Raw genomic sequence first — 11,208 nt, 5'->3', positions numbered from 1 at the left:
AATGCTCATGCTCAAACCATCAAGTTCTTTACGCTAATCTCGGAAAATACTCACTTAAGTCACATGTAAAATATACTACACAATATCTAATAAAGTTGAGTCAAAAGGGGGAGATCGTAGCCTACCTCAAAGTCGAACATGCGCACTTCAAGTCCACTTTCCGATAGTTTTTCACTCTAAAAATTGAGTCTAAAATAGAATTTTGGGGCCTGCAATGGGAATTCCAAAAAATAATCCGTGAAAATGTGCAAAATATGCTTTTAAAATCATTCACATCTCGTCAAACTCCTTCTCGATTTCAATCTATCATGTTCGATCCTCATGGTCATTTAGACTTTATAAAATATATAAAATATTAGTTCAAATCATTCTCTTCATCAATGCATAAGAGTTATCACCTTTTACTCAAAAATATGTATGAAAAAATTATGATTATCAAATTAATTAGGGTTCAAAGGAAAGTATCCATGAACAACAATTCCAATCAATTGAGCGGTAGTAAACAACAATGATCTCACTACATAATTATACGGAACTCAATAGAAGAAGAATTAACTCAATTAGAATTCAAGAAACTAAGTTAGACTCAACTCATTTTCAACAATTGAGAGAATTAGATGTAGGACACGTGGACGAACTCAATCCAATGTTGTGGTTAGCCTTACATACTTGAAAATAGAAGGAAATCAATACTTAAATAATGGCTTGAAACCTAGGTCTTCTTCTTCTTCTTTCTAATCTCTTCTCTCCAAGGTTCCAAGGGTGAATGAGAAGAAAATACCTCTAGAAGGTGGAGTTTTAGTCTCAAAACATAATAGGTTATTAGGTTTGGGAAGGGTGGAAAAAAGTCCGAAATGTCCTTCCTCAAGAAAAATCTGAAAAATGGGTCCAGGGGCCTGCTGAAGAGATAGTGCGCGCCGCGCCAGGGCCCAAACTACTGCAGCTAATTTCGGGCGCTTTGCAGTGACAATATTTGATAAAATGGTCATAACTTTTACTCCAAACTCGGAATGAGGCAAATTTTGTGGCGTTGGAAAGAGGACTCAAATACCTTTAATTTGATAGGTCATGGGCCACCTAAATCTTAATATTCTGAAAGTTATGGTCGTTTGAAGTTGACCCTTATATAATTTTATACGAAAACTCAATCGGTAAATGATCTTTGAACTCAACTTAGTACTAGAAGTTTCTCGTGATCCTAATTCACCTCTAATACACTTCAAATACTTAGGAATTGATCCTAAAACATACGTTCAATTAGAAGTCATCGGGCTCGGACCTATACGCATAAGAAGAAAGGCTCGGGTCTTAACTTAAAAGAATTTTGGGGTATAACATTATGCTTGGTAAATAGGCAAACTTTGGCCAAGAAAGTCCTATTATGTTTCACTTCTTAGTATGTTTATGAAAATTTCCCAAAACATAACCTAGAAGCAATTATATATGATTAGAGGAGCATATATAGCCTAAATTTGCAGCAGCAGACATAAACTTTTTTTAGAAAATAACTTAATAATGGTTGGATAAAAATGGTCAATTTTCTTGCTATTAATAGTGTAGATTTTCACTGTCACTTATGAAACGTGTTAATGATTGAATTTATTAAAAATGCAGATGATATCCGCAAATCCAAAGTAAAGTGGAAATGTCGTTATGCACGGGATGATATCCTTGTGCAGAACATGAAAATTAATTCTGAATCAAAGGAAATTTATGATTATGATCCATTTTATGATTATAGTGACAATTGAAATAAAATATGCGTTAGTTGTGATCAATTGAGATTGCAACAAGTTGAGATATTTGTTTTGAATCAATATCTCCCACATATGTATGTTATGGTGTTACCACAGGGATACATTTAGTAGGGAAATCAATAAATTGTTTTTTTTTTGTCTGTTTTTATAATGTTAAATTATTTTATTTGATATATAAATATTGGGTGTAACTATTTTTCTTACAAGTTTATTTGTTTCAAAAGTAATTTAAATGTATGTGATTGAAGTTGAAAATTTGTGTTTGATTTACATATAAAATTTGTCTTAAAATTTTAGTCATGTATGTATGACGTTTTGACATATTTCTTGTCTTTTTGTTCTTCAAATTTCAACAATTCTACCCTCAAATTTACTTTAAATAAACACAAAATTTGTCAAAACAACAACAAATTTGACAAACTTTTTTTTGTCCGAAACATATGAACCAGATTGTTTTTTTTAAAAAAATCTTTTGATTGCCACTGAAATCTGATTACATCTAACAAACTCATTTAGTAGCGTTTTAATTTTTTTTATTTTTATGAATATCTTGATTTCACATATGTTAAAAGTAGTTAATATTTCAGTCATGTGCGTCTAAAATATTTTTTTGGCTTTCAATTTCAGCCCCCAAAATCTACTCCAAATAAGCTCAAATTTAAAATATAAGTTACATGACTTATAAAAAAAAAAAGTCAATCATCAAAAAAAAACAATCAAAATAACAACAAATTATCTAACAAACTTATTTAACATCCTTTTAATTCTCATATATGTATATGCTCAGTAATACATATTACATGTTAGAATTAGTTGAAATTAAATTTCAATCATTTGTGTCTGAATGCAGAAGTATAAGAAGCCAAAAAAAATGTACCTTTACTTGAAAATTACTTAATATTGAATATTTGTGTAAAATAAAATACAAAGCAAGTACTAATTAAATCATGAGACGACCAAAATAAGATGCCCCGTAAATTGACATTCAATTAGCCAAACACATGTATTGGTCCCAAGTAGTAAACGCCGATTTCTTACAAGTAAGACAAGTCCATCCATCACTACAATCACTATTCAAAGTACAAGATCTAAAACATGTTACCAAACCATTAAGTTGTGGGAGCAGTCTTCTCTTGAGTCCTGAGAAAACATGATCAATATCTGGTCTAGCTTCGACTTTTATCGTTGAGAACCATAGTATATTGACTGAAAATTAATTTTCATCATCATATAAATATCAGAAGAATCACAAGAGATATAATATGAAAAAATATGCACATCTATGCATACGTATGAAATACGTTAAAAGTCACGTATTTACATACCTATACATATTAACAAACATAAAAAGAGAGATGGATATATACTAACTTGAAATTGCTATGATAAATATAGCGATAAACTTAAGTAACATCATGCTTCTTTGTGAAAGCTTTTTGTGTGAGCATCTCATTACTCTATTATTGTCCTAATTTATAGATCTTGGAAGCTCTAGCATGTATTATATAACTTTTATTTGTTTTATAAAATTTTAAAAATATATAATAGCTAGGTTGACTTGATTTGAGATCCACTTTATTTGTGAGATGCATGTGAAAAAAACAAAAAGAAAATAGAAACCAATCTCTAAAGCATATAAGTATCACCTTAGTAAAAATTACGTTCATTAAAAACTCACTAAATATAATAATGTATAGTTTACTAAATTATTCTTGTTTAATAATGTTTCTTGAGAATTGATCAATATTATTAAGAATATAGTTGAAAAAACATATAACTTTTTTTATCTTGAATTTTTAAGGAGATATTTATTTTGGGACAATTTTTTTCCCGCTAAAGTGACATTTACTTCAGGACAAAAAGAACATTTTTTTTCCAGTGATACCCTTAGGACTTGGGAGGATACAGAAGATGAGATATCAAGATTATTTGCTCTCATACTTCAACTTTGTTCTTTAAAATTATCTTCTTAGCAATATCATCAAAGTAAGAAAAGCCTGGTAAATATTTTACCGTCCAATTAATTAACTTATTATAATTAAGTGATTTAATAAAGTAAAAATATGTCTAACAAATAAACAATGGTTAAGTAGTACATAATTAAGTGAATGTTCAAAATACATGTCACACATTTATTTATTTAGTATAAACACCTGATGGTGATTATTTTTTATTTTTTTACAGAAAAGCCTCCCTTTTAGCCACTATAAATAGGGGATCCAAGATATCATAGTACTATAAAGGAAAATTCGTCCTACTAAATAAAGCATGTTATATGCAACACTCTATGAACAGTGTGGCCTTTGCTTACTTTGGTAGATTTATTTAGCTCTTAGCATTATTTATTTATTTTTATTTAATCATTCGATATTCAAAGTTTGTTGAACCGATTAAATTTGAATTTGCTTCAAATAAATAATCCCTATCAAAAGTTTTTCATTTTCTGAGCAAAACGTGAAATCTTTGGTTAAGAGTGAATTATAGAGATTTTAATCATTTCACCATATCCATCGATTGTGTTAGTATTCACCAATCGGCCATAAATTTATCTGTAAATTAATAACCGATAAGTTGAATACACTTTAGCTAGACAAAAAAGAGTGGTGGTCTAATTTGATAGCCCATTAGGTTTTTATTGAACTTGGAAAGCACTGGCCCATTATCCTTCAACTGCACAAAGCCGGAACTATTCGTTGCTCTGTGAAATCAGCCTCACGCAGTCCGCCCCACTTTAGGAGCCAAGAAACCCAAAACTTTCGTTTGGACCACGGGACTCAACTCCGTGCTTGGATAGGGCAGACCAGACATTGGTTAAAAGTGAATTATAGAGATTTCAATCATTTTACCATATCCATTGATTGTGTTAGTAATCACCAATCAACCTTAAATTTGTCTATAAATCGATAAGTTGAATACGCTTTAGCTAGACAAAAAAATGTGGTCTAATTTGATAGCCCATTAGGTTTTTGTTGAACTTGGAAAGCACTGGCACATTATCCTTCCACTGCACGAAGCGGAAACTATTCGTTGCTCTGTAAAATCAGCCTCACGCAGTATGTTCCACTTTAGGAGCCAAGCAACCCAAAAGAATTCTTCCACTACACGAAGCAAGAATTATTCGTTGCTCTGTAAAACCAGCCTCACACAGTCAGTTCCACTTTAGGAGCCAAGCAACTCAAAGTTTCGTTTGGACCACGTGGCTCAACTCCGTGCTTGGATAGGGTAGACCAGACATTGGTTAAAAGTGAATTATAGAGATTTCAATCATTTCAGCATATCCATCGATTGTGTTAGTATTCACCAATCAACCTTAAGGTTGTCTATAAATCGATAAGTTGAATACGCTTTAGCTAGACAAAAAAGTGATGGTCTAATTTGATAGCCCATTAGTATGTCCCACTTTAGGAGCCAAGCAACCCAGATGAATTATTCCACTACACGAAGCAGGAACTATTCGTTTGTCTGTAAAACTAGCCTCACGTAGTCAGTTCCACTTTAGGAGCCAAGCAACCCAAAGTTTCGTTTGGACCACGTGGCTCAACTCTGTGCTTGGATAGGGCAGACCAGACATTGGTTAAAAGTGAATTTTAGAGATTTCAATCATTTCACCATATCCATCGATTGTATTAGTATTCACCAATCAACCTTAAGGTTGTCTATAAATCGATAAGTTGAATACGCTTTAGCTAGACAAAAAAGTGATGGTCTAATTTGATAACCCATCAACCTTAAGATTGTCAAGGTTGTCTATAAATCGATAAGTTGAATACGCTTTAGCTAGACAAAAAAACGATGATTAGACAACCCATTAGTATGTCCCACTTTAGAAGCCAAGCAACCCAGACGAATTTATTCCCAGCCTCACGCAAGTATGTCCCACTTTAGAGTCAAACAACCCAAACTTTCGTTTGGACCACGTGACTCAACTCAGACCGGACATTAAGCCCACCAAAGCCCAGACATTAAAAACAATCCAACATTCCACCACATTGTCGCCCCACCCGAGTTACAAGCTCACGGCTCTGCAATTGAGTGTCTTCTCATCTCTACATATAAAAATAAATAAAACAATGTTTAAAACCGATGTGGGATAAAGAGCATCTTGTTTGGTGACACAACGTGTGGCTATACCTTTATTTTAACTTTTAAACATGAAAATTGAATATTATAAAGTGTTTTCTGCTAGTGGACAAAACATAAAATCAAGTTAGACGTATAAAATTATTTCATTGACATTTATAAATCACAGAAAGTGCTACAAAAAAAGCACGATTGATTTTTCAAAAATAATTCCAATAGTTTAGTATAGCTTTCACGAGTTCCAAAAAGAATAAAGGCTAGCTTCAAGAAAATAACGACCATCCATTGTGAGAGTGTTTGTCATGAGGGAAAATGTTTTTAAAAAAAAAACAATTTCATATAAAATAAGTAATTTTTATACTTATTTTTTAATGTTTATTAAGCAAACAAAAAATACTTTTCTAAGGGCATTTATATATTATCTACGTAAACATTATAGATGTTGAAGAGTGGAGGTGGGGGTGGGATGGCTTGGTTTGTTGGAGAATGAGAGGAGACAATTAATGTGAAATGTCACTTTTAAAATATATTTTTTCAACTTTCAATTGAAAATTTATGAAGAAGTAATTGAAAATATGGTGAGAATGCATATAGCAGAAGATAGACTATGATCAAGTTCATTGGTTATGGTGACTATTGAATTAAGTTATAATTACACTATTTGCGATCAATTGAGATTGCAACAATTTTCAATCAAGAAAAATATTACTGGGGATGATTTTATTTGTGATCAATCGTCATTTCTAGGCATTATTGATTCATTAAGTTCTACATAGAATTTGTTGATTTTATTGGGCGGGGAAAAATCGTCTTAATCTTTTAATTTTGAGATGTGAATGATATATTTGTTTGATATCAATACCTCTCACAAATGTTTGTTGTGGTGTTACCAAAGGGACACTTTATACAGAAATTAATAAATTGGTTTTTTTTTCGCTCTCATAAAATTAAATTATTTGATTTGAAGTGAATATTGAATTGAGTATACATAGTAAATAGATAAGTATTATACTTTGCAATTTGTGTTGCAAAATATATGATTTTGTTATACTTGTGATGTATTCTTAAAGATGAAATAAAAATATAAACTATCCAATGCTAATATTGAGAAACTATGTGCATGCCACTTTGGTGGTTGGATTTTTTTTTGGATGGAAAGAATATTTAAAAATATTTGGCGAGGATTTATTCTTGGAATAAATATGTATTTTTGAAAAATAATTTTTCCATTCAACGTTCAGTAGAGGTAGAACTTTTAATAAATTTTTTAACCGTTTCATCACAATTCATATTGATAATACTATTCGTGTTCAAGTTTAAGATAAGCGGAGATCGTACCCTTAAAATGCTATTTTTGAATATCGGATGGTTGTAATAGAATGAATGAATCTTTTCTCAAACGAAAATGGCATAAATGAGCCAAACTTATAACGGATGACATAGATGAGCCTTTTCTCAAAGTTCGATGGTATATTTGAGCATTTTCCATTTGGTATATAAAGCCATTGACTTACACTCTGTTTGGATGCTGGTTTACTATGGCTTCATAATGTACGTATTGTCTGGTATGGTATGGTACTATAGTGTACAGTACAATACTATGTTTGGATAGACTGTATGTATTACTATTGTTTAATGATAATTTTGTTGTTTGGTTTGATTGTATGGTACTGTATCATAACTGATAAATTTACAAAAATGTCCTTCGCATATATAACTAAGGTTAGGGCTGAACACGAAAAATCAAAAAACTGAACCAAACCGGTAACCAAACCAAACCGGAAAAAAAATCCGACATTTATTTGGTTTGATTTGGTTTGGTTTTTAAATTTAAAAACCGACTATATTTGGTTTGGTTTTGGTTTCAAGTCTAAAAAAAACCGAAAAAACCGAACCAAACCGACTTTATATATACATATTTTAAAAATTAAATTTGTATATATATTTGTGTGTATTTTAATTTTTTTATGAAAAAAATATAATTTATATTGAGTTTTTATATTTTTGATCTTGGGCCATTCTTTTGAATTATACTAAATAAAGTAAAAATAAATAAAATGTGGACTTCATACGCAGAAAAGCTACTCACAATTACAAATAGTAAAACTTTAGGTGAGTCATTCTCTATTATTAAACATGTATGCGTCAATCTTGGCTAGTAGCTACTGGCTACAATGAAATTTATAATAAGAAAATACTTTTGAAATTTATTTTCTGTTTATTCAAATAGTGACTACAAGGTATTTTAAAAACCGACAAAAACCGAAAAAACCGATAAAAACCGACAAAAACCGAATAGTAAAAACTGATATAGTTTGGTTTGGTTTGGTTTGACAATTTGAAAAACCGACTCAATTGGTTTGGTTATTTTTTAAATAAAAACCGATCCAAACCGAACCGTGAGCACCCCTAACTAAGGTTCTAATTTTCTCTCTCACATATGTATGATTAATTATGAACCTGACCTTGTAAAAACGCTTTCTCGCCTAATCTTTTCCTCCAATGAATTGAACTTCCAAGAAGAATGTTGTTCTCTTCTCGAGGTACAGTCTCAAGAGGTTAACACGAATAATGTTGGAAATTGCATCAGGGAGAAGATAATTTTGGTTATCAGATTTTTTTTTCAAACGAAGTCTCCTTTGATCTTTGATGTGTAAAAATTTACAATTTTGAGTTTGGCATCACAAATTTTGTACATGTTCATTGAGTAGCGACCAGAGCTCTAGATACTACCAAAAAGGAGAAAATATAGTCAATTCATGGGGGATCATAGACAATATGAGATGGTGTAATTTTTTTTTGTCCAAAGGAGGGGAGACACCATTTGTCCATATTAATTAACCCTCGGATGTTGCTAGGAAAACTAGAGAAGAGGGTGAAGACCTTGATTTCCTCAATTGTGTGACTTGGCGAGGCTAGAGCATCAGTTGGCTTGTTAGCTTCCTTAAAACAGTGGACAATGTTAAATTATTTTATCTTCAATCATCTTCTGAATCTCCTGCACCTGGTTGTTGATTTTCCATGGAGGTTTCCACTCTTTTTTTACACTTTTGGCTAGAAGTAAGGAATCAATTTCTCCTATAACCATCTCCATGCCTTTGTTTGCGCACCATTGCAGCCAAAAGAGTAAAGCATTTGCTTCATCCGTGTTGCTCGTACCATTGCCAATTGGGATGGAGTAAGCATAGATGAAGTCTCTCCCTCTTGGTCTCTTATGATTCCCTTTCCTCCACTTCATCCGTCGGCACAACTACTATCACAGTTTAGTTTTACTCTTAGTGGAGGGAGTTTGATCTAAGTTATCGGGATACTGGTCATCTGTTGGATATTGGCTTCGCTTGCTTTGCATATGCTTCTCCAGGATCTCCCAATATTAATTTTGTTGAATTATTTTTGAGTCACCTGCAAAATGAAGTTAACAATATTAGAATTGGTTTTGCACCTTGAGGGTCTAGTTCCTTCAAATTTATTACTCCATCTCGATTTTCAAAGTTCCCAACAAATAACTTGAGGAAGATTTCTAGCAATGAAGTTGAAAATATGATTGGTGGATATGTGATTCCACCAGCTAAGGAGGGTCAATTTAAGGTTATTTTCCCTTATTCCTATGCCCAACTGACCAGCAAAATGTGTCAAGTGCTCTTTGTGAAATCACCTTGACAAAAAAGATATTTTACGTTCTTTAAATCAGTTCTTGAATGAGCAGTGTTGCAGCAATAACATTTGGGTTCGAGGGTTATGCCTATCTGGGCCACTCTATCATCAGTTGAAAGCTTATTGTTGATGGCTCTCCAAACTAGGAAAGCCATTTTAAACGGAATTTCTTTTTTTCACAGTTTACCATAGAATTGCTGACTTTCTTTCTTTGCCTTAAATTTTCTCAAGTAGACACAGAAGAGAATTGTCCTGAGTTAGATAGCTTCCAGATGACCTTGTCTTTCTTGTTTCATCCAACATAAGACCTATGGAATAGAGCTTGTCCTTGATCTCATTGGAAGGCTGAGAGGTGAGGATGCCCCAATTCCAAGTGGTATGGTTGAGGACTTCTCTAAGCTTTACATTGGGAAAAATTCACAGGCATGAGCTTGTAGATAGGTCCTAGTGAGCACCAATTATCAAACCAAAAGGAGACATCATCTTTGCCAATCTTCCATTCAATATGAGATTCTATCTCGTCTTTGATGTCGCATATAGCTTTCTAGTTTTGGGAGTCACCTTTTTTCTAGGTAAGAATTAGAGGGTGAGAATTATGACAGTATTTAGCCAACATGAAAGAGCTCCAAAGGGAGTTGGAAGTTCTAATATTCCACCTTTAGCTCTAAATGCTTTGCTAGAATATGTAATGCTTCTAAAGCCGGCTCCTCCTTCATTATAAGAATAACAATCATTTTTCCAGGCTGCCCAGTGATATTTTCCAGCATTTTCCTATCCCGATCAAAAGAATCACACCACTAATTTTTCTATAAGATCCATAATGCCTTTCGGGGGGTTAACAACAACCAAAAGATGACTAGGGAGAGTTAGGAGCACATGCCTAATTAGGATAGCTTTACCCCCCATTGAAATTAGTTTAGTATGCCAACCCCTGATCTTTAGTAGTGATATTGTTCACAATATCAGAGAAAAACTCTATTTTTTTCTTCCCTATGGTTAGGGGCACTCTAAATATTTAATGGGGAGTTTTTGGTATCTCATCCCTGTGATTCTGCTCATTCTATTGATACTGACATGCTTGATTTTGGGGCTCATTGAGATGCAACTCTTGTTTTTATTAATGAGCTGTCTAGAAACCTTTTCATAGATGGCTAGGGTATTGAGGACCCTTCTCATGGATCTTAAGCTTCCATTGGGTCATCGGATTAAATGATCCTAACTCCCAGAAGCATAAAGAAGGCCCAACCTCTCTTTGAAGATTATTGTTTCCAAAAAGAGGATTTCATGGACGAGGAATATCAAGAATGTGTAGAAGCTTCAAAAATTATTGTGGGGGAGAATGAGTAATATAACGGTGAAAGTAGTAGATATATTAGAGTAACGTTTAATAAAGAATAAAGGGTAAATTAAAATTATTTAAAATTAAGTAAGAGTATAGTTGAAAAAAAAGAAAGTAAACAACAACATGCCACCAAATTGGTGGTTTCAAAAAGTGGGGGTTTTCATGGTTACAAAACCATGACACCAAACCATGTAATTAATGAAACAATCAAAACAAACGTGATTCTCTTACCAACTTACCATACCATACCACAAACAAGCTGTTAGAGTTTAGTTTCATATTTTTTATTTCTGATTATCTCAAATACTCAGTTATTCTACAATATGATAGTGTTTGCTTTTGAGCAAGATGCAGTCTATCAATACATGCGCATGG

This window comes from Solanum dulcamara, chromosome 2 (assembly GCF_947179165.1).
Source record: "Solanum dulcamara chromosome 2, daSolDulc1.2, whole genome shotgun sequence".
Classification (NCBI taxonomy): domain Eukaryota; kingdom Viridiplantae; phylum Streptophyta; class Magnoliopsida; order Solanales; family Solanaceae; genus Solanum; species Solanum dulcamara.
The sequence above is the reverse complement of the archived record's forward strand: the minus strand, read 5'-3'. Positions refer to the sequence as shown.